This window comes from Lithobates pipiens, unplaced genomic scaffold, assembly GCF_037356315.1.
Source record: "Lithobates pipiens isolate NorthernLeopardFrog02 unplaced genomic scaffold, aLitPip1_a1.2 Scaffold_16, whole genome shotgun sequence".
Taxonomy (NCBI): Eukaryota; Metazoa; Chordata; class Amphibia; order Anura; family Ranidae; genus Lithobates; species Lithobates pipiens.
In genome coordinates this window covers 225,640,736-225,661,297 of record NW_027507748.1, presented here as the reverse complement: position 1 = coordinate 225,661,297, position 20,562 = coordinate 225,640,736, and positions in this window count along the sequence as shown.

Below are 20,562 nucleotides of genomic sequence, written 5' to 3'. Positions count from 1 at the left end.
CTCCATTTTGAATGGTGGAACCTTCATGAAAGAATTCAGGACTTTGAGGTCAAAAACTTGTCTGAAACCCTGTGAAGCCTCTGGGACCAAAAACAGAGGGGAACATACTCTTTGACCCAATTCGTGCCTTGGAACTGTTGTCTTTTTCTCTTCTGCAGGATTAGGCTAGATCTGCTGCCAGAAACCCGCTGAATTGCTGATTCTAAGTCTTCCCGAAGAGTAGCTTCCCGTTGAATGGAACCGAACATAGACTGTGCTTAGAAGCCTTATCGGCCGACCAATGCTTCAACCATAAGGCTTTGTGTGCTGTGATGGAATGAGCCATTATCTTTGCTGTCATATTTTGAACCAGCTCCCTGACCTGGTCAACAGCCACTTCAGCCACAAACTCTACAGCAGTCCTGAAAACTGCAAAAGAGAAGAGCTGCCACTTCTCAGACTTTCATCTGAACATCCATCCACCACCTCCGCTACCCACAGGCTGGATTCACACCCATGCACTCCCAGTGCTCCCTGCATTCCGCAGATCCGCACCACAGAACATGTCCCATAGGAGACCATGGTAAATGAACGGTAGCGCAAAACTACAAAAAGCACCAAAAACGCACAGGTGCGATTCCAAACTATACAGCCCATTTAGGTCTGCCTTTATTCTGCGATCCATAGGATCCCTAAAGGAGACCGAATCCTCCAGTGGAAGTGGAATGTGGCAAGCGAACCTAGGTAATGAAGCACCCACCTTAGGCGTAGTGTCCCAAGGGTTACAGCTTCGATACTCTATTATGCACATTGAGCTTCTTCTCAGGCCCCGCCCGCTCATCGTCAAATACTTCTTTAATTTCAGAAATAAATGGGAAGGAAGATAAAGATTTCTTTAAATACAGGTAGTATCTCTGCTGTTTCTTTGGAGCCGACAATTCTTCCTGCCACTTCATCGCATCCTTAACAGCCTCCACCAGGGGGGGAACCAGTGCAAAAATCAAACGTATGTGATTCCGAGACCATCTCGCCTCAGATGGATCTGAATCACTATTGACGTCAGAGTTAAAACCCACTGAAAACACATGATCTGAATCTGCAGATGCTAAAGATACAGCAGGATGAGCAGGATTCCTTGAAACACTGTTTAACCCTTCCCTGACTGCGTGCTTAATGTAGGATTTAACCTGGTGTCCTTTCACAGCATTGTCCTAAGCTGCCTCATTGAAGCAAGATACACATGCCCGCTTTCCTCTGATGACCTCACCTGAGCAAGCCCAACAGGATCCTTCTTCTGCCTGGGCTGGCGATGAAGACCTATCCAAAGAAAAGGATCTTCTTCTCTGTCTGTGTCCGGATTTGCACTTTTTAAAGGCTTTCTGATGTATGGACCTCTCTTGGCTCAGGTCCGAGCAACTAAAGTGAGGTAAGGGCGAGGGAGATCTGGAATGCTGTGACAACAGGCGTCTATCCAGCTGCATGCGACTCTGCGATTTGTTATGTCTAGTCCCCTTTTTACTCCTTTGAGGCTGGAATGCTGATTAGGAACCTCTTTGCGGGCGTTTAGCTCACAATAGCCCCTCTCTCTGTAAAACAGAGGATGTGCTCTCTTCTAAATATAAAAATAAATAAATAAGATAAACTTCTCCATCCGAATATTCAGTGCTAGGGCAGCTAGGCAGGCAGGCAAAGCTCCCGAGACCTATAAAGACACAGGATAATAAAAACACTCTGACAGACAAGTAACACAGCATTAAGTAATGAGCGTCCTGGAAATCGGGCTTACCAGAGCAGAGTAGCAGATTGATCAGCTGGAGGCTGTGATTAGAGGACAGAGCCTGCTGCAAATCAGCAGTTAGCATTCTGGTGTTTGCTAGGCAATCCAAGAGGAAGCTACCTCTGACCTTACCTGCTCAACTCTGAGCTTCCAGAAAGGAATACATGTGGAGGTGGTGAACTACAAGTCCCAGCGAGCCAAACCACTGCCTGAACACACCAAAAAATGGAAAGGGAGAGTGGCAGCACCTGCCTAACGAAGGTATGTACAGTCATTTATACTGCCAGTGACCTTTGCCAGTAATACACAGTCATTTATACTGCACCTTATTATCCCAGCACCAAGGGAACCCACCTCCTCAGGAGATTTTACTGCCTATATGGGGGGTCTTCTGATCCGGGAGAGGCTGAACCCGAACAGGATGGATGGTGGATGGAGAAAAAAGAATAAAAAGAAACTTTAAAAGGCGTCCGGAGCAAAGACGAAAAAAGAACACTGGTGCGGGCAGACAGCCGCCCTTTATGGGCTAGGAAAAAGATGATCCTGGAGGGGTCAGAGGGGGCGGAGCTGACCCATAGTAGGCTGACATGGGGAGGTTAAGGAAAGAGGTATATAATACATATAACTTTTACATTTTGCTTTCTCTAGAAAAATATACAACCGTAAACATAACCAGGTTCTTCAGGTATAAATAATAGCTAATCTTGACCACATAATAAGCCCAACTTGCATTGGTATATGAGAGCCCACAAACAGAGGGTAGAGATAGAGAGAAAAAATAATTACGACTTAAACCTACAGGGGGACCATTTATTTTATTTAAAAAAAAAAGAATTTACTCCAGCTTTAGGCCTGGTTCAAGGCCATTGCATTTTTAAAATGCTGCATGCTCCTTTTTTTCTGTAGGAAATGCAGGCATGGCAGCCCATTCAAATGAATGGGCTGTTGTGCCTGCACCTGCATGCATGTGAACCAGGCCTAAAAGAAGCCCATCAAGCAGTGCTGCATTTCACTGTCTATGTGTAGAAGATGTCAGCACAGTGCCACTGGTCTTGTGGACCATGCTACATGCTCTCTAAATAATAGCCACAGCTAAGTCAGAGTTTTGAATCTAGTACCCATACAGTACAGACCAAAAGTTTGGACACACCTTCTCATTCAAAGAGTTTTCTTTATTTTCATGACTATGAAAATTGTAGATTCACACTGAAGGCATCAAAACTATGAATTAACACATGTGGAATTATATACTGAACAAAAAAGTGTGAAACAACTGAAAATATGTCTTATATTCTAGATTCTTCAAAGTAGCCACCTTTTGCTTTCATTACTGCTCCACACACTCTTGGCATTCTGTTGATGAGCTTCAAGAGGTAGTCACCTGAAATGGCTTTCCAACAGTCTTGAAGGAGTTCCCAGAGATGCTTAGCACTTGTTGGCCCTTTTGCCTTCACTCTGTAGTCCAGCTCACCCCAAACCATCTCGATTGGGTTCAGGTCTGGTGACTGTGGACCTCATCACTCTCCGTCTTGGTCAAATAGCCCTTACACAGCTTGGAGGTGTGTTTGGGGTCATTGTCCTGTTGAAAAATAAATGATGGTCCAACTAAACGCAAACCGGATGGAATAGCATGCCGCTGCAAGATGCCCTGGTAGCCATGCTGGTTTAATATGCCTTAAATTTTGAATAAATCCCCAACAGTGTCACCAGCATAGCACCCCCACACCATCACACCTCCTCCTCCATGCTTCACGTGGGAACCAGGCATGTAGAGTCCATCCGTTCACCTCTTCTGCGTTGCACAAAGACACGGTGTTGGAACCAAAGATCTCAAACTTGGACTCATCAGACCAAAGCACAGATTTCCACTGGTCTAATGTCCATTCCTTGTGTTCTTTAGCCCAAACAAGTCTCTTCTGCTTGTTGCCTGTCCTCAGCAGTGGTTTCCTAGCAGCTATTTTACCATGAAGGCCTGATTCACACAGTCTCCTCTTAACAGTTGTTCTAGAGATGTGTCTGCTGCTAGAACTCTGTGTGGCATTGACCTGTTCTCTAATCTGAGCTGCTGTTAACCTGCGATTTCTGAGGCTGGTGACTCGGACAAACTTATCGTCCGCAGCAGAGGTGACTCTTGGTCTTCCTTTCCTGGGGCGGTCCTCATATGAGCCAGTTTCTTTGTAGTGCTTGATGGTTTTTGCCACTGCACTTGGGGACACTTTCAAAGTTTTCCCAATTGTTCGGACTGAATGGCCTTCATTTCTTAAAGTAATGATGGCCACTCGTTTTTCTTTACTTAGCTGCTTTTTTCTTGCCATAATACAAATTCTAACAGTCTATTCGGTAGGACTATCAACTGTGTACTGTATCTACCTCCTGCACAACACAACTGATGGTCCCAACCCTATTTATAAGGCTTGAAATCCCACTTACTAAACCTGACAGGGCACACCTGTGAAGTGAAAACCATTTCAGGTGAATACCTCTTGAAGCTCATCAACAGAATGCCAAGAGTATGCGGAGCAGTAATCAAGGCAAAAGGTGGCTACTTTGAAGAACCTAGAATATAAGACATATTTTCAGTTGTTTCACACTTTTTTGTTCAGTATATGATTCCACATGTGTTAATTCATAGTTTTGATGCCTTCAGTGTGAATCTACAATTTTCATAGTCATGAAAATAAAGAAAACTCTTTGAATGAGAAGGTGTGTCCAAACTTTTGGTCTGTACTGTATATGTGGAGTCAGTGGAGGAGAAGGACCTACCTGGTCCTGGTCTGCCGAACTCCACTCACCATCCGTGGGCTCACACAAGTGCATCCGGCTGCCACCAGCACTCTGACATCGGCTCCTACCCGAGGCCTCCTGAGTCAGATCCCAATGTACAGGCATGGGGTGGGGTCAGAGTGTCATTATAGCTCACACCCCTTGCTCAAGAAATTTACAGCACAGCGTCCCTATGCCGGCTGTCGCCTGGGTGGACTGGAGTCGCCATTTTTCAGCGCTGATTTTGCTCCCAATTTGATGGCAGCATGGGCTTAAGGAACAGCCTCTTTGGGCTCTAAAACAATGACTGGGCCCTGGGCAGCTGCCCTGTTTGCCCCGCGTTAAAGACAGCCCAGTGCGATTGCTCGGTCATGCAACCTTATACACAAATTACATTTCTACAATTTTTTTTCACACAAATAAAGCTTTCTTTTGGCGGTATTTGATCACCACTGGGTTTGTTTGTTTTTTGCAATATAAATGAAGAGATACCAAACATTTTGAAAAAAAAAACAATATTTTCTACTTTCTATTATGAAACATATCCAATACAATTTCTTCATAATTTTAAGCCAAAATGAATTCTGCTACATGTTTTTGGTAAAAAAAAAAAAACTAGTATACTATTGGGGACTCTAGTATAGTTCTGATAGTGATCAAGATACTGATCCATACAGACACTCTACTGGTAAGAACGGTGATCAGCGACTTATAGTGTGGTAGGCAATCTGGCACTAACTGACACTGGCTGGAAGGGACACTAACACCCGGTCACACCGATCGCTACATTGAAATCATGCTACTTCACTTTAAGTAGCAGGATTTTAAAGTAGCATTTCACTGCTTCTTCAGGTGCGATTTGGAAGACATCTGTGCAAATTCATGCATAGATATCTATGCAAGTCGCACCTGAACTTACAAAAAGCAGTGCAGGAACTACTTTTAAAGTTGAGTCTGAGTCGCACCGATTTGACCACTTCCAATGCGGACAAGAGGGTGCGACTTGTCCTGAGATTTGACACTGTCAAATCGCAAGACAAGTCGCAGCAGTATGACCGGGGGCTTTGTCACTGTTGTTACCTGATGTTGTTAGTGACATTAATACAGTGATAATACTGTACGCTGACACTACTAATGATACTAGCTGGGTGACCATAAATTTACTGACAGTTTGTTAATATTGGGTGATTTACAAACTGTCCATAAATATCTGTTACAGACAGCGGTTGCCCATACAAAATATGGCAGCTGGGATGCTGTCCAGGTGAGGTGACACATGAGCAGTTCCAAAGCCATTCGGGGTCAGCCGGGGGGGCGGCATCATGATGTATTGGTACCGCTTGGCACCTTTTATGAAAAGGTGAGAGTCAGGAGTGGCCAGAGCCAGAATGCTGCCAGGGGGCCACCTGGGACTGGAAAGGACTACTGCTGGGAGGGCCCAATGTAGTAGGAGCATGTTCCCCCAGATTTGGAGTGTACTATCCAGGTCCTTTCTGGTGAAGAAGCCATGCAACAACACAATTCACAACTATGGACAGCTCCTGGAGGCGCAGCCAGATGAGAGCGGATGCAGAAAAAACTCCAGCCAGGTCACATCGTTTCTCATTGGGGGGGTGGTCACTGATGTAAGGGGCGAGAAAATACACTAAGGTGAGGGGGACACATATCAGTATACCTTTGTGTACTGTGTTAGTTATTAAAAAGTGCTTTCCAAGGTCCGGAGCAGTCGCACATACTCTATTGTGACCCTGTCCCTGACAACTCTCTGTGAGCATGCCCATGGGTACTGGGCTTTGTGTTATGGTGCTTTACAGACCCAATTGTACTGTGTCAGTTAGCCACAGAATGCTATACAAGTTTAGAACAATAGTACAGATTCTGATGTAATCCAGTCTCTGATGACTCTAATTGCCAATAAGCCTCTAATAGTTGAGATGAAAATATGGGGACCCAGCTCATTTAATGATTATGACTGTTTGCGATAGCAGCATTGGGTACTGCCTCACTTTGGGCTTAGCTTTTTGCTGTCATTACAGACATGTTGCAAAAGAGGAAAGTCTCACTACATCAACTAACCTTGTTTTTTACTCCCCTGAAGGAACCAACACCTATATTTTACATCCTGGGAACCATCTTTCTTTTGGATAGTTTTCTTTAGTGGCTTTGTCAGTTTTGCTGCCTGAACCACACACTTATGGTGTATATCTATTTCTGACTATGTGTCAGTCTGTACTATTATTGGAAAAACCTTGTTGCAGACATTTATTATGCATTCTGTATTTTACCAGATTCTTGATGACTCAGATACTGTATGTAATCCATTGTTTTCAATCTGAATGATGCTATGCACTCTGCTATGCTATCCTTCTATAAGAATCCACAAAAAAACAAAATAGTGGGACTTTTCATATACCACTATTCGTAAATCAAACTCAAATAAAAAGAATATCATCAACTTTTACTGATTCATACATTAAAAACAATAGTAACACGTATTAAAAGAATTCATCAATAAATGTTTGAGTTCATAATCACAACACCCAATCCCTGGGTATCCCACCCAGGGTGTCAAGATGTTCGCTGTGATAGGGTCAACATGTTTTGTGGGGACCCCCACTTCCTGAGGACCTCAGAGACCTTGTAAGTATTCCAATATGATTACAGTGCCACAAAAGAAATAAAAGTAAACAGAACAACAAGTAAATATAGTGACAATATACCATGTCAAATAAGCATAACAGCCACATAACACATAGAAATCCAACCTCTAGAGAAAACAAGGAATTATCTAAAAAATAGATTAAGTTAAAAAAAACAAAAACAAATTTAATAAATGTTTTTATATATAAAATAAGGAAAATCACCTCCAAAGGTCCAGGTCAAGCTCTGGGCAGCACCTAGGGGATAGCATTATATTGTGGTGATGCTTTTCTTCAGCAGAGACAAGGAAGCTGGTCAGAGTTGACGGGAACATGGATGGAGCCAAATACAGGGCTATCTTAGAAGAAAACCTCTTATAGTCTACAAAAGACTTGAGACAGGGGAGGAGGTTCACCTTCCAGCAGGACAACGACCCTAAACATATAGCCAGAGCTACAATGGAATGGTTTAGATCAATGCATTTTCATGTGTTAGAATGGTTCAGACCTAAATCCAATTGAGAATCTGTGGCAAGACTGGGAAAATTGCTGTTCACAGATACTCTCCATTCAATCTGACAGAGCTTGAGCTGTTTTGCAAAGAAGAATGGGCAAAAATGTCACTCTCTATATTTGCAAAGCTGGTAGATACATGCACAAAAAGACTTGCAGTTGTAATTGCAGTGAAAGGTGGTTCTACACAGTATTGACTCAGGGGGGCTGAATACAAATGCACACCACACTTTTCAGATATTTATTTGTAAAAAATGTTGAAAACCATTTATCGTTTTTTTTCCACTTCACAATTATGTGCCACTTTGCGTTGGTCTATCACATAAAATCCCAATACATTTACATTTTGGTTGTAACATGACAAAATGTGGAAAATTTCAAGTATGAATACTTTGTCAAGGCACTATATTTAAGACTTCATCCACTATACCTAGTGGCTATTAGTTGGATGTCTCTATTGGGTTTCATGGAAACAGTTTGGCTGCTAAAGTCTCCTCTATGGTGTGGTGGTAGATCGTAGACCAAAGGATCTTAAGAAGCTGACCAGTGGTTCAGAATGTCCACTGAAAAAGAAAGAGGGAGGTGAGATCAACAGTAATTAAATCTGACGCACAGACAAGCAGGCAGAGCATTCACAGACACACAGGGAGCTTACCTTCAGCTCAAACATCTTTTTTTTTTATTACATTAGTACTCCCACATTTGTGATGCGAGCAGATAGCGGAGCATGCATTGGGTGCTGTGTGGCCTGAAACAGGAAGTTGCCTTCTCAGTTTGGAGCATTGGATCAAGCTAGCTTAAGAAATACATAGACATAGGGGAATCGATCACCTATGACTACACTACTATTTGAAATGCTTGGTTGTCATTGAGACAGACCCAAATGGGACAGAGGCTTTTGGAGGGGACTAGGGGCAAGCCTCCTTCCCACTGATTATGGCTTATGGAAGAGACCAGGGATTTTGTCTGTTTCTTCCGGTCGGATCATAGTAAAGAGCTCAGTTCAGCCTCTGATCCCATGGAGAGAGCAAATCATTCTCTAATGATGGGCAACAACATGATGAACACTGAGAGCGGGGCTTGGATTGATTCTCTGAATAAGGACAGTAAAGCTTCCCTTCTGGAGTGGATGGATGTGTAATATTAATCTTGTAAAGGTTAATGGCCAGAGGAAATATGATGGCCCATCTGCAGACTGAGTTGGAGAAGCCTACACTCTCTCTCTCTCTCTCTCTCTCTCTCTCTCTCTCTCTATATATATATATATATATATATATATATATATATATACATACACACAGTATCTTACAAAAGTGAATAAACCCCTCACATTTTTGTAAATATGTTATTATATCTTTTCATGTGACAACACTGAAGAAATTACACTTTGCTACAATGTAAAGTAGTAAGTGAACAGCTTGTAGAAGTGTGAATTTGCTTTCCCCTCAAAATAACAACACACGGCCATTAAAGAGGAGTTCCCCTTAAAAAAAAATATATATATGTATATATATATATATATATATATATATATATATATATATATATATTTAAAGTCAGCAGCTACAAATACTGTAGCTGCTGACTTTTAATAATCGGACACTTACCTGTCCCAGAGTCCAGCGATGCGGGGATCAAAGCCCCGCTTGTCTCCCCCTCCACTTGGTGGGGCCGGAATTTTCACTGTGGGCGCCCGGCTGTGGCTTCACAGCCAGGCACCCACTGTGCATGTGTGAGCCGCACTACGCGCTGTGACTGGCCGCGCAATCATCTGGGACTTGTTACGTGTCCCAGATGATTGACAGAGGGAGGGGGAAGAGGCGATCTTCCTTCCTGCGCAGAGGGAAGTGACGTCAGGAGCCCAGGCACTGGAGGAGGCAGATTTTGAGGGACCACATAGCAACAGGGAAAAAAACGAGTAGAAAAAAATTTTTCCAAATGTTTTTTTTTTTTTCAAGCACATTAATGAATTTTTTTTGTGTGTGGAACACCACTTTAATTCAATCTTATTTTATTGAAATATGAGAAAGGACATGTTAGAGAAACAAAAGGAAAAAAAAAGTACATAATAATCCAACATATTTGTTTCACCGTGATACATAACCAGAAAAACAGAAAAGTCAAACTCTGCTACAATGGGGTCAGACCATCTCTATGTCAATAGGAGTTCTTGGGGATCGGTTTGTGTAGTATGATGTAAGAGCCTGTAAGCCCACAGTGTCTATTACAAGGTAAAGTAAATATGAGCGCACCACTATCCTCTCAATGAGTGATGTCCACTCATTACAATTAAACTAGGGCTGATGTTCCCATTCTGTCCAAGTCTCTTCTTGGGGGGGAGCACTGTATGTGCTCCCATCCCGGTCTAATGAACTGGAGGTCTTGAATTAATTAATCAGGTGTTGTTGCCCCATGTATAAGGGAGGGAAGAAAGGGGGAAGAGAGTAAAGGAAGAAGGGTCAGGACAGTAAAGAGCGTTAGGGTTAAAGAAATAGGTATTCCACCCTGGTCACACAGGTGTATCGGTAGAATCCTCTGTGGCCCATGAAATAAATTCTGAGGAATATCGAAACATAGACCACGAGGTCCAGGTCTTGGAAAATTGCTACTCCCTACCCATTTCCTGTGACAACATTCGTTCCAAACTATTAATTCGGTCCACTTCAAGTGCCCAATCCCCCAGGGAAGGCATGTCCATCGACCGACAATGTCTGGGCAACACTGTTCTAGCGGCCGCCAAAAAGTGGCGCAGAACGTCCTGTTTGATTGACTTAAATGGTCCCGGGAGCAGAGATAGCAGAACTAGCTCAGGAGAGGGTGTAATTGAGGTTGCCATGAGTCTGCAATACAAGTCTAAAATCTTTTGCCAGAACTTCCTCACAGGGGGGCATTCCCACCAAATGTGAAGTAAGGTTCCCCTAGATGACAAGCAACGCCAGCAAGTATCCGGAAGCGCCGAGTTCATCCGGTGCAAAGTCGAAGGGCACCTGTACCAGCGCGTCAACAGTTTAAACCCCTTTTCTTGAGAGTTGGAGGCTAGAGACATTTTATGAGTAAGTATGAAGCACTTCTGCCAGTCTATAGGTGAGATGGAGTGGCCCAGGTCTTCCTTCCATGCCTGTGTGTAAGGAGGAAGGTCAGGGTTGTAAGCCGTATGCAAAAGAGAATACATTTGAGAGACTACATGTGCAGGAGGGGTGTCCTGAAGCAGCATGTTCTCCAAGTCCGTTAGGTCAGTGAGTAAATCGGGTAAAGATGGGAAGGTGCGAATGAAGGATATCACCTGTTGCCTCTGCAACCAATGCCTCGAGGTACTAGCAGATGAGTCGGAGGGAATGTCTTGAGTCAGAGAAGGGTCTGAGCGTAGGACTTGAGCAAGTCGCCTATGGTCATCCTTACACCAAGGTCCAAAATTCACTCCCCTTAGGGCCGATGGAAAAGCCGGATTCCCAAACAAAGGAGTCATGGGTCCCTTCAGGGGAGATAGGGTCTTGGAGGAATTCATTCGGGTCCATATTTGTATGGTTTGTCGGGTGAGGTCGCTCAGGGTTTCCTCTCCTTTCAGGAATTCAGTGGGCGTCCACGGCAATGCACAAAGATCTATTGGGTTAATATGGCTCTCTATCTGCACCCACAATTTGGAGGAGGAATGATGAAACCAGTTAAGTATACGCGTAAGCACAGCTGCTCTATAGTATATGGAGGCGTCTGGAGCTCCTGCTCCGCCATGAGACTTGGGGAGCGATAAAGTCTCATAGCGTATCCGGGGACGAGCCCCTCCCCAGATGAAGGAGGAGAATAGTTGGCGGAGCTTCTTAAAAAACCAGGAGGGTATGGAAATGGGAATTGTTTGGAACAGATAGAGAAACCGAGGGAGGACGTCCATTTTTAGGGCATTCACTCTTCCTAGCCACGATAGGCATTTTTTTGCGTAATTCAAGAGATCAGTCTTGGTTCTAAGCATGAGGGGTGCATAATTCAGAGAAAATAATTGGGATCTCTCCCTGGGTATTTGGATTCCGAGGTAGCGGATGGAGGTAGCTCCAGTTTTAAATAGATACCTATCGAATACCTGGTGGAGGACCTCCTGGGACAGGGAGATGTTCAGGATTTCTGATTTAGTATGGTTTACTTTAAAATTGCTCAACTTGCCAAACCTTGTGAATTCCTGCATTATATGTGGTAATGATATGTGGGGTTGGGTTACAAACAATAGCAGGTCATCCGCAAAGAGTGCCAGTTTAGAATGAGTGGGACCTGTCGATACACCGGAGATATTGGGGTTATTGCGTAAGGCTATTGCTAGGTGTTCCATGACAAGGACATAGAGAAGGGGGGATAGAGGACATCCCTGTCGTGTCCCATTATGGATGGCAAATGTAGGAGACAGTGAACCATTGACCCGAATTCTGGCGGAGGGTGAGGAGTAAAGGGACATAATTTGGGAATGCATTTTAGGGCCAGACCTATCTGTTGCAAGGACATCTGAAAGAATTTCCAATTGACCCGGTCAAATGCTTTCTCGGCATCGACCGTCAAAAGGCACAGAGGAATTTCATGGGTGTGGGCATAGTCGGTAAGAAGCAGTGTTTTCAGGGTGTTATCTCTTGCCTCGCGCCCACTAACAAAACCCACCTGGTCTAGATGTATAAGGCGGGGGAGTAGCGGTTGAATTCTAGTAGCTAATATTTTGGCATATATTTTCAGGTCCACTCCAATTAACGATATGGGCCTATAATTTGAACACAAGGTAGGGTCTTTGTCTGGTTTTGGGATAATGGTAATGTGGGCTTCGAGCGTTTGTGGAGGGAACGCTGAGCCTTCCGATAGGGAGTTATACACCTTAGTCATAAAGGGGGTCAGTAGAGGAGCAAATGTCTTGTAGAATTTAGGGGTAAAACCGTCGGGTCCTGGGCTTTTACCGGAAGGGGTGGCCGCTATCGCCCCCACTACCTCATCTGCTGTGATTACTTGCTCTAGCTCTTCTATAGTATCACCATCTAATCTAGGGAGCTCGGTCTCCTTGATATAGGACTGTCCGTCTGGTGCATGGGTGCAGGATGGGCTAGAGGTGACGTTGGACGGTAGGTTGTATAGTGTTTGGTAGAAATCTCTGAATGTTTGCGAGATCATGGAGGGCTCGTTAAGCATTTCTCCAGAAGGGGCCCGAATATGGGGTATAAAAGTGGAAGACGTGTTTGGGTGAAGGGTGCGGGCCAATGGTCTACCGCATTTGTCTCGGAATCGGTACTGATGTAGGGCCAGTCTGTCCGTATAATACGAGCTGAGGCCTCATACAGGTCCTTGAGTTGGGACCGGGCCAACGAGACCTCCGTCATAGTCACCTGTGTAGGGGCTCGTTTATGTTGGGTCTCAAGGTCCCGAAGCTTTTGTGTTGCTGCGGTTATTGCAGCTGAACGAGTCTTTTTCAAGCGGGTCCCCTCCTGGATGAAGATTCCTCGCAGGACAGCTTTAAGTGCCTCCCATTGTAAAGGTGGCGAGGTGGTGTCCGTGGCATGATCCGATAAGAAATTAGTGATGGTTTCTGAGACCTTGTGGGAACACTCAGGGTTTGCGAGAAGGGAATCATTCAGCCTCCATGTCCATTCCCTCACTGGTGTGGAAGGGATAGACAGTGTCAGATAAATAGGCGAGTGGTCAGACCAGACCATGGAGTCTATTTCACATTCAGGTGACCAATCTAAGCAGCTGTGGTCAAGAAGAAAGTAGTCGATACGACTATAGGAGTGATGGACTTGCGAGAAGTGGGTATAATTACGAGTCGTAGGAAACAGTACCCGCCAGACGTCGATTAAACGGAGGTCGTACATAGCCCATTTAAAAGCCCTCAACTTAGTAAAGGATATGGATGAGCGAGAGGTGGACGAGTCTAGGAGAGGGTCCAGAGGGGTGTTAAAATCCCCACCCATGATTAGTTTACCCTCTGCGAATTCTGACAAGATCCTCATGTATCGTAGAGCAGTCGAGATTTGGTTAGTGTTTGGTAGGTATAGGTTGGCTATAGTGAATTTGGTGCCCCATAAGGAGATCTTTACGAACACATACCTTCCCTGAGGGTCCGACAGCTGGTCTATCAGGGCAATCGGGAGCGTTTTGTGGAAAGCAATAGAAACGCCTTTAGTTTTCTGAGAGGGGTTCGTACTGTGGAACCATCTGTTAAAGTACCTATTGGAGCATGAAGGGGTGGAGTCTGTGTGGGAATGCGTTTCCTGTAACAGTAATACGTTGACCTGTTGTTTATGCATTTGGTACAAGATTTGTCCTCTTTTAGATGCAATATTGAGGCCATTTACGTTGTACGAGCAACAGTTCAGGCGAGGACGAGATAGTACTGTGTGAGCCATAGTGGAATGAGGATAAGAAACTCAGGGCATAGACTGATGGGTGGGGGAGGGGGGAGGAGAATGGAAGGGGGGATTGAAAAGGTAGCAGAAAGTATCTTAGTACAGAATCAAAGAGAAAAGAAAAAAAAAAAACGAAGGAGGGCACCTAGAGAAAGGCAAATCTAAAGGGTCCACGAGAACGGGACACCAAGTGAAAATTCACGAAAACAGGCACTATTCGTGCCCGGCCTATTGAGGGTGAGGGGTCGAAGCGGAGAATCTGAGCCGTGGGCCCAGTAGCACGACAGGCATGTAAAACTTCACTGAGGCACATCAATAGAACAAAACATTAATACAGAGCATGCAACAGGTCCTCCATGAGGGGGGGCACCAGACCGCACGGGCAAATAGCTCCACGCCGGCCCAGTCCCCCCCCACAGAGGAGACATCAGTCCGTGAGACACCTCACGAGAAGGGAGCAAACATTTTTAACATATGGCAACCACTTACCCCAATAGGGGGCCCGGAATCTAATCGGGTAATACTTCTGAGAGCGTGGTAGGGTAAAACAATCCAGTGTATAAGAAACCGTGACTAGAAACCTGCGGAAGCCCACATGGATATTGGCATGAGACCGTGAACCCAGTCGGTCCATCTGTTGCCTCTCCCCCCATATCCAGGTGGGCCTTGACCGCTAAACATTCGGTAAGTAGCCCTGTACAGTGAAGTATACTAGAAACACAACCTTGACATATCGAAACAAACATTAGCAACCTGCCGTTCTATTGCCTCTCCCGAACCCCAGTCAGATCCAATACACTAACAAAGGCCAGGGAGAAGGTCCATCTCTTCGGTGTACCAGATAATTTGAGGCATTAATGTATGCAACTGACCACCCCATCTCCCATCGTGGCATATCTAACAGGTTATATGTAGGGACAAGTAAGATGAGAGGAGGGGAGAAACAGCAAAAAAAAAGGAAAACTGTCCCAAAAAGGAAAAATGCGGCCTGTCCAGGAGACAAGGGGTAGGCATGAAATCAAGATGGTGCTAATCACAGTATGGGCATGGAGATAAGTCTAAAAGGTTCCATGGGATTACTTTAGTCTTCCGGAGAGGTAGGGTGACGTGGTCCAGAATCGACAAAGTGCGATGCATACCTCGGAAGTCTGCGGCGTTGCGGAAGAGGGTCACGTGCTTGTACCCTAGTGCGGTCGTCTGGCGGGTCCAGCCAGTTAGGTACATCAGTTGGATCTTGCTCCAAAAAAATTAAAAAGGCTGGAAGTTGATCCGGGTCAGAAAGGACAAACTTATGCTCGGCCCTGGTCACCTTGATACTGAAGGGGTGTCCCCAGGTGTAGGTTGCTCCAGCTTGACGTATCAGATCTAGCAGTGGGCGGACCATTCGGCGCATGTGGAGGGTGTTGCGAGAAAGGTCTGGGTATAGATGGATAGCTGAACCGTCAAAGTCCACAGGGCCCAGACGCCATGCTTTGCGCATAATTTCTTCTTTCAGGGTGAAATAGTGAACCCTGCATAGGACGTCGCGTGGGCGGTCACTGTGTTCCCTCCTGGGCCCCCCCACTCTGTGCACCCGGTCTATCTCAATAGGGGACAAGGCTTCTCTGCCCAAGACTAGGTTGAGGATGGCAGTGACAGATGGCTTCAAGTCCGTACCCGCCGTGGCCTCCGGTATGCCTTGTAGTCGTATATTATTCCTGTGGCTCCTATTCTCCCCATCTTCTATGCGCAGTTGATGTTGACGAATACGGTGCAGGTGGTCCTTGGAGGCCCGCTCAAGGGACGCAATGCGGGCTGCATGATCAGATTGAGTATCAGTTAGGGCAGAGATTGCTGTCTGATTAGTGGAGACCTGCTGTGGGATGGCCTGAAGATCCTTGTGGAGCGAGGACTCCATTTTGACCGCCCAGGACTCAAACTCCGCTCGGAAGGCCGCTAGAAGAGTCGAGGCTTCGGATCTAGGTAAGTCTCTTGTCGTTGGAGGGGCCAAAGCTCCAGGGCCTGCAGCTGGAAGCGGGACAGTAGAAGTGCCAGATCTGGACGCTACTCTGGAAGGGTCCGAGTGCTGGGTCGGGGGGTCATCGGATTCCTCGCCGCTGTCCATTGTCGGCTGAGTAGGAGGAAGTTTGCTCTTCCCTGGGTTTCGTGCAGGTGCCATCTTGTCTCTGGGAGTGCGGGGATCAGACTGAGATGTGCGGAGCAGGTATCGCTGTATTGTGCCCTGTCTGCCGACTCAGTAGATCGAGAGCTATGCGTGAACATGCTTTTCATGGACGTGCAATGGCTGAGGTATAGCCTGTCTGCTATGGGCGGTCACGGGCTCAGCAGGACATTTCTTAGTTAGACATAATCAATCCGTTTTTATGTGGAGAGGAATGGGTGGAGACTCCAGATGGGCACTTATCTGTTCGGGCTGCCTTCGTATTTGCGTACCGCCACCTGGGTGAAGCAAGATGGCCTCCTTTCTTGAGTTCTGGGGCCGTAACAGCAGCTCGTGCATTAACGGGGGGGGGGGGGGGCAGAACCATGAGGGTATCCCCAGCTATGGTAACAGACCACTAGGCTGGAAATTTCAGGAGGTGAGGAAGTCCAGGGTGGGGCCCAGAAGAGATGGAGGTGTAGCAAGATGGCCGCCTCTCAGAGTCTCAGTAACCAGGGACCCGGCAGCAAATACTGTGCTACACAAGCAATGCCCCCTTAACAGACCCTGGAGGTGTCTCCAGCGATAAGGCCAGGATGTTCTTGAGGGTGGATGGGGGCGGATTGAGCCCCAGGAGGATAAAGAGGTTGCCGGGTGCACCAAGATGGCCACCGTCACTTACCAGGACCCTCCTGGGTGAACTGCGGGCGGCTCAGCAATATTTATAGGCCCCAGGTGGCGGGCTGGATGTCTCCGGTACTCCGGGGGTGTAACAGCTATCCCTGGGCCCTGAATTCCGCCGGGGCTCGGCCCCCGGGTGGAGCAAGATGGGCGCCACTCCTCCGTGCAGGCCGAAGCCTCGGACTTTCCCACTGGGCGGCCGGAGCTCCGCGGATGGCGCGCCCACTCAACCTGTGTGCCCCAGCGTATCTAGGGCCTCCGGTACGGTCCGCTGTGCTCTGGTGGACGTCAGGACCCCGGGTGTGTGCTCTAGTAGCCGGAGCTCACCCCAGGCACGTCCACTTGGGTCTCCGCTCGGCCACGCCCGGAAAAACCACTTTAATGTCTAAACTGATGGCAACAAAAGTGAGTACACCTCTAAGTGAAAATGTACAAATTGGGCCCAATTAGCTTTTTTTCCCTTCCCTGTGTCATGTGACTCATTAGTGTTACAAGGTCGCAGTTGTGTTAAATTTGGTGTTATCACTCTCACTGGTCACTGGAAGTTCAACATGGCACCTCATGGCAAAGAACTCTCTGAGGATCTGAAAAAAAGAATTGTCGCTCTATATAAAGCTGGCCTATTGTATAAGAAGATTACCAAGATCCTGAAACTGAGCTGCAGCACAGTGGCCAAGACCATACAGCAGTTTAACAGGACAGGTTTCACTCAGAACAGGCCTTGCCATGGTCGACCTAAGAAGTTGAGTGCACGTGCCCAGCGTCATATCCAGACGTTGCCTTTGGGAAATAGACATATGAGTTCTGCCAGCATTGCTGCAGAGGTTGAAGGGGTTGGGAGTCAGCCTGTCAGTGCTCAGACTATGTCACACACTGCATCAAATTGGTCTGCATGGCTGTCGTCCCAGAAGGAAGCCTCTTCTAAAGATGATGCACAAAAAAGCCTGCAGTTTGGTTTAGAAAGACTAAGGACATGGATTACAGAAACCATGTCTTGTGGTCTGATGAGACCAAGATAAACTTATTTGGTTCAGATGGTGTCAAGCGTGTGTGGCGGCAACCAGGTGAGGAGTACAAAGACAACTGTGTCTTGCCTACGGTCAAGCATGGTGGTGGGAGTGTCATGATCTGGGGCCGCATGAGTGCTGCCGACACTGGGGAGCTACATTTCATTGAAGGGACTGTAATGGAAATTTGTAGGTTCTGTATATAATTGTATTCTATTTTATATATATTGCACGATGCCCTCACTGTGCACACAGCACTAACAATGTTTTCAGTACATGTTTTGCATTCTTTCAAGTCCTGATTAGAATTAGCCTGCCTATGTAACGCCCCTTGTTACCATAAACGTACAATTGTAATATTAATGTGATACCTACGTAATCATGTGTATAAAAACCTTCAAATGCGTCATAATAAAGGAGAACGGTTATTTGGAAAGATGCTGAGTGTATCTTTTGTGTCTGTTCCCTACTGCAGTAGTTATTAATTTGGAACCACTAATCAATATGAGGATAGGAGTTGCCTATCATCAAAATATCCATTTCAGTTGGCAAGCCAGCCAGGAGGGGTTATCAGGTGACCCTGAGTATCTGAAACGAGGAGCTTGAGACGATCCGGGAATTTCTGATAATCAGCCGGCTGAGGTAAGCCTTTTGCTTACATTTGAGTTATCAGACTTCCTCGATCGGTAAGGCATTTTCGGGACAAAGGGTACCTATTTTACTCCCCTTAATCGAACTGTATTGATTGGTGGTTATATGTTATGTTGTTACTGTCTACTGTCCATCAGAGTGTTATAGAGAAAGGGAAGACTAGTGCTGTTCACAGGTATATGTAGTACATCTGCTAGATAAAGTAGTTTAGAGGCAAAAGGGTATAGGCACACGTAGAGAAGACTGGCCAGTCATTATGGGCATTAAATTAAGTAAGGGAATGACGGGTAAGAGACCCTCAATAATGCCCAGCGCAAGAGGAGTGCTATATATGAACCCGAAGGTGCGGTTCCGCCTATACTGAGCCCCTAGATTAATGGTTAAAGTGGACAGGGATCCACAAAGGGTAACTGGGTTACCACCAAAGTCCATAGGGACAAAGAATCATGCAGAGTATACAGCTAGAGAAACAGCTATTTATGTGAGCAGGATGGATCAAGAGTGACATTAACACTAGACAGAAAGGGACTTTTTGATGTTAAGTTGTGGGATGAATTTGGGGTCAGGCATTACAACTAGTAAAGTCAAGAAACAGTAATGAGAGTTAAAACAGAATCCTTTATATGTTGTCAGAGAAGGAAGATGGGATGAGCACTATAGCTGCCCGTCTGATCATAGAAGGTACCGTATGTGAAGTATGGTATTACAATACATTGGATGCAAAGGATATCAGAACAAAATAAAGAAAGCAAAAGCAAAAGTTTAAGCAAGGAAGTATTAAAAAAAGCATTAAAATAAAGTGAGAGAATGATATGCATGTGTTGTGTACAAATGGGAATAATGTAAGCGATTTTAGAGCGATATTTGAGTATGTTTGTGAATGCTGGAACCTTTAGTGCTATCGCTTGTGTGTCTCATGTACGCAAATGTGACCCCCTCCTTTGTGCTCTCCTGAAAGAATGTAGCTGGGATGAGAGATTGGTGATAAGCTGGAAGGACATCATGCCAATTTCAGTTTTTTAGACAAAACATTTATAACAAAATGTGCCCAGTTAACAAATCTAATGATAAACAATGTGATCACAATTATTTTTGAATCTGTTTTCCAAACATGGTAAAATGAAGGTTACAAATTAACCGTGTCTTACGCAAATTTAATATCTTGTGATAGTGGAAACAGTGCATTAAAAAAAAAAAAGAGAGAGAAATTGAGTAAAATTAAGTAGTATGTCCCCCTTTAAGGACATTTATCTGTGCATATATATTAGTGTGTGATATTGAAATTATCATATGAGTATTCATTTCTAATATGAGTTTAACAATTTTATTAATAAATATAGATATATTGAAACTGGTTTAGACAACCTTTGGTTGAAAATGAAATCAAGGTTAATGGGGAAATTGGTAAAAATGGAATTAGTTTAGATTAAGATAACAATTTTGTAATTTTACATTTATTGAGTGGAAAGAAAAAAAAGATTAAGATGAGGTTGTTAATTTGAATACAGCTGCAATAATGTTTAACAAAGCCAAGATGGGTGGGATACATAAGGAAGTTTTTCTACAGAAATGAAATCTTAAAGTCTGATGATAACTTGATGTGCGGTCCATGATGTGAGAGTAATAATAACATTTAAATATAACAGACCCATCACATGAAGTCCACACACCCTGTTAGGATAAATGCTGCCTGCAGCCAGTTGGTTTATTGTTTTTGATGTGGCGGAGCACTTTGTTTTTATGTATTTTTATTTTTGAAATCCAAAGCAGAATGTGTGGATTGTGAAAAGATGCGCCCCTTTTCCTTCTAAGCGCAGTGGGTATAAGTAGAAGAATATTTTGGATTTATGGACATCTCTGCATGACTGCAGGGTGTTCTTATAATTTATTATAATATTGCTAGGAAAAAGTTGTCTTTTTGAAACATGAAACTGGAGTTCTTACACAAACAGCATGATAAAAAAAAAACATTGTTATATTTTTGCAAGCTGGACCCAGTAATGAAGGGTTCACTCTGATATATCAGAGCTGTAACTTTATGCAAAGT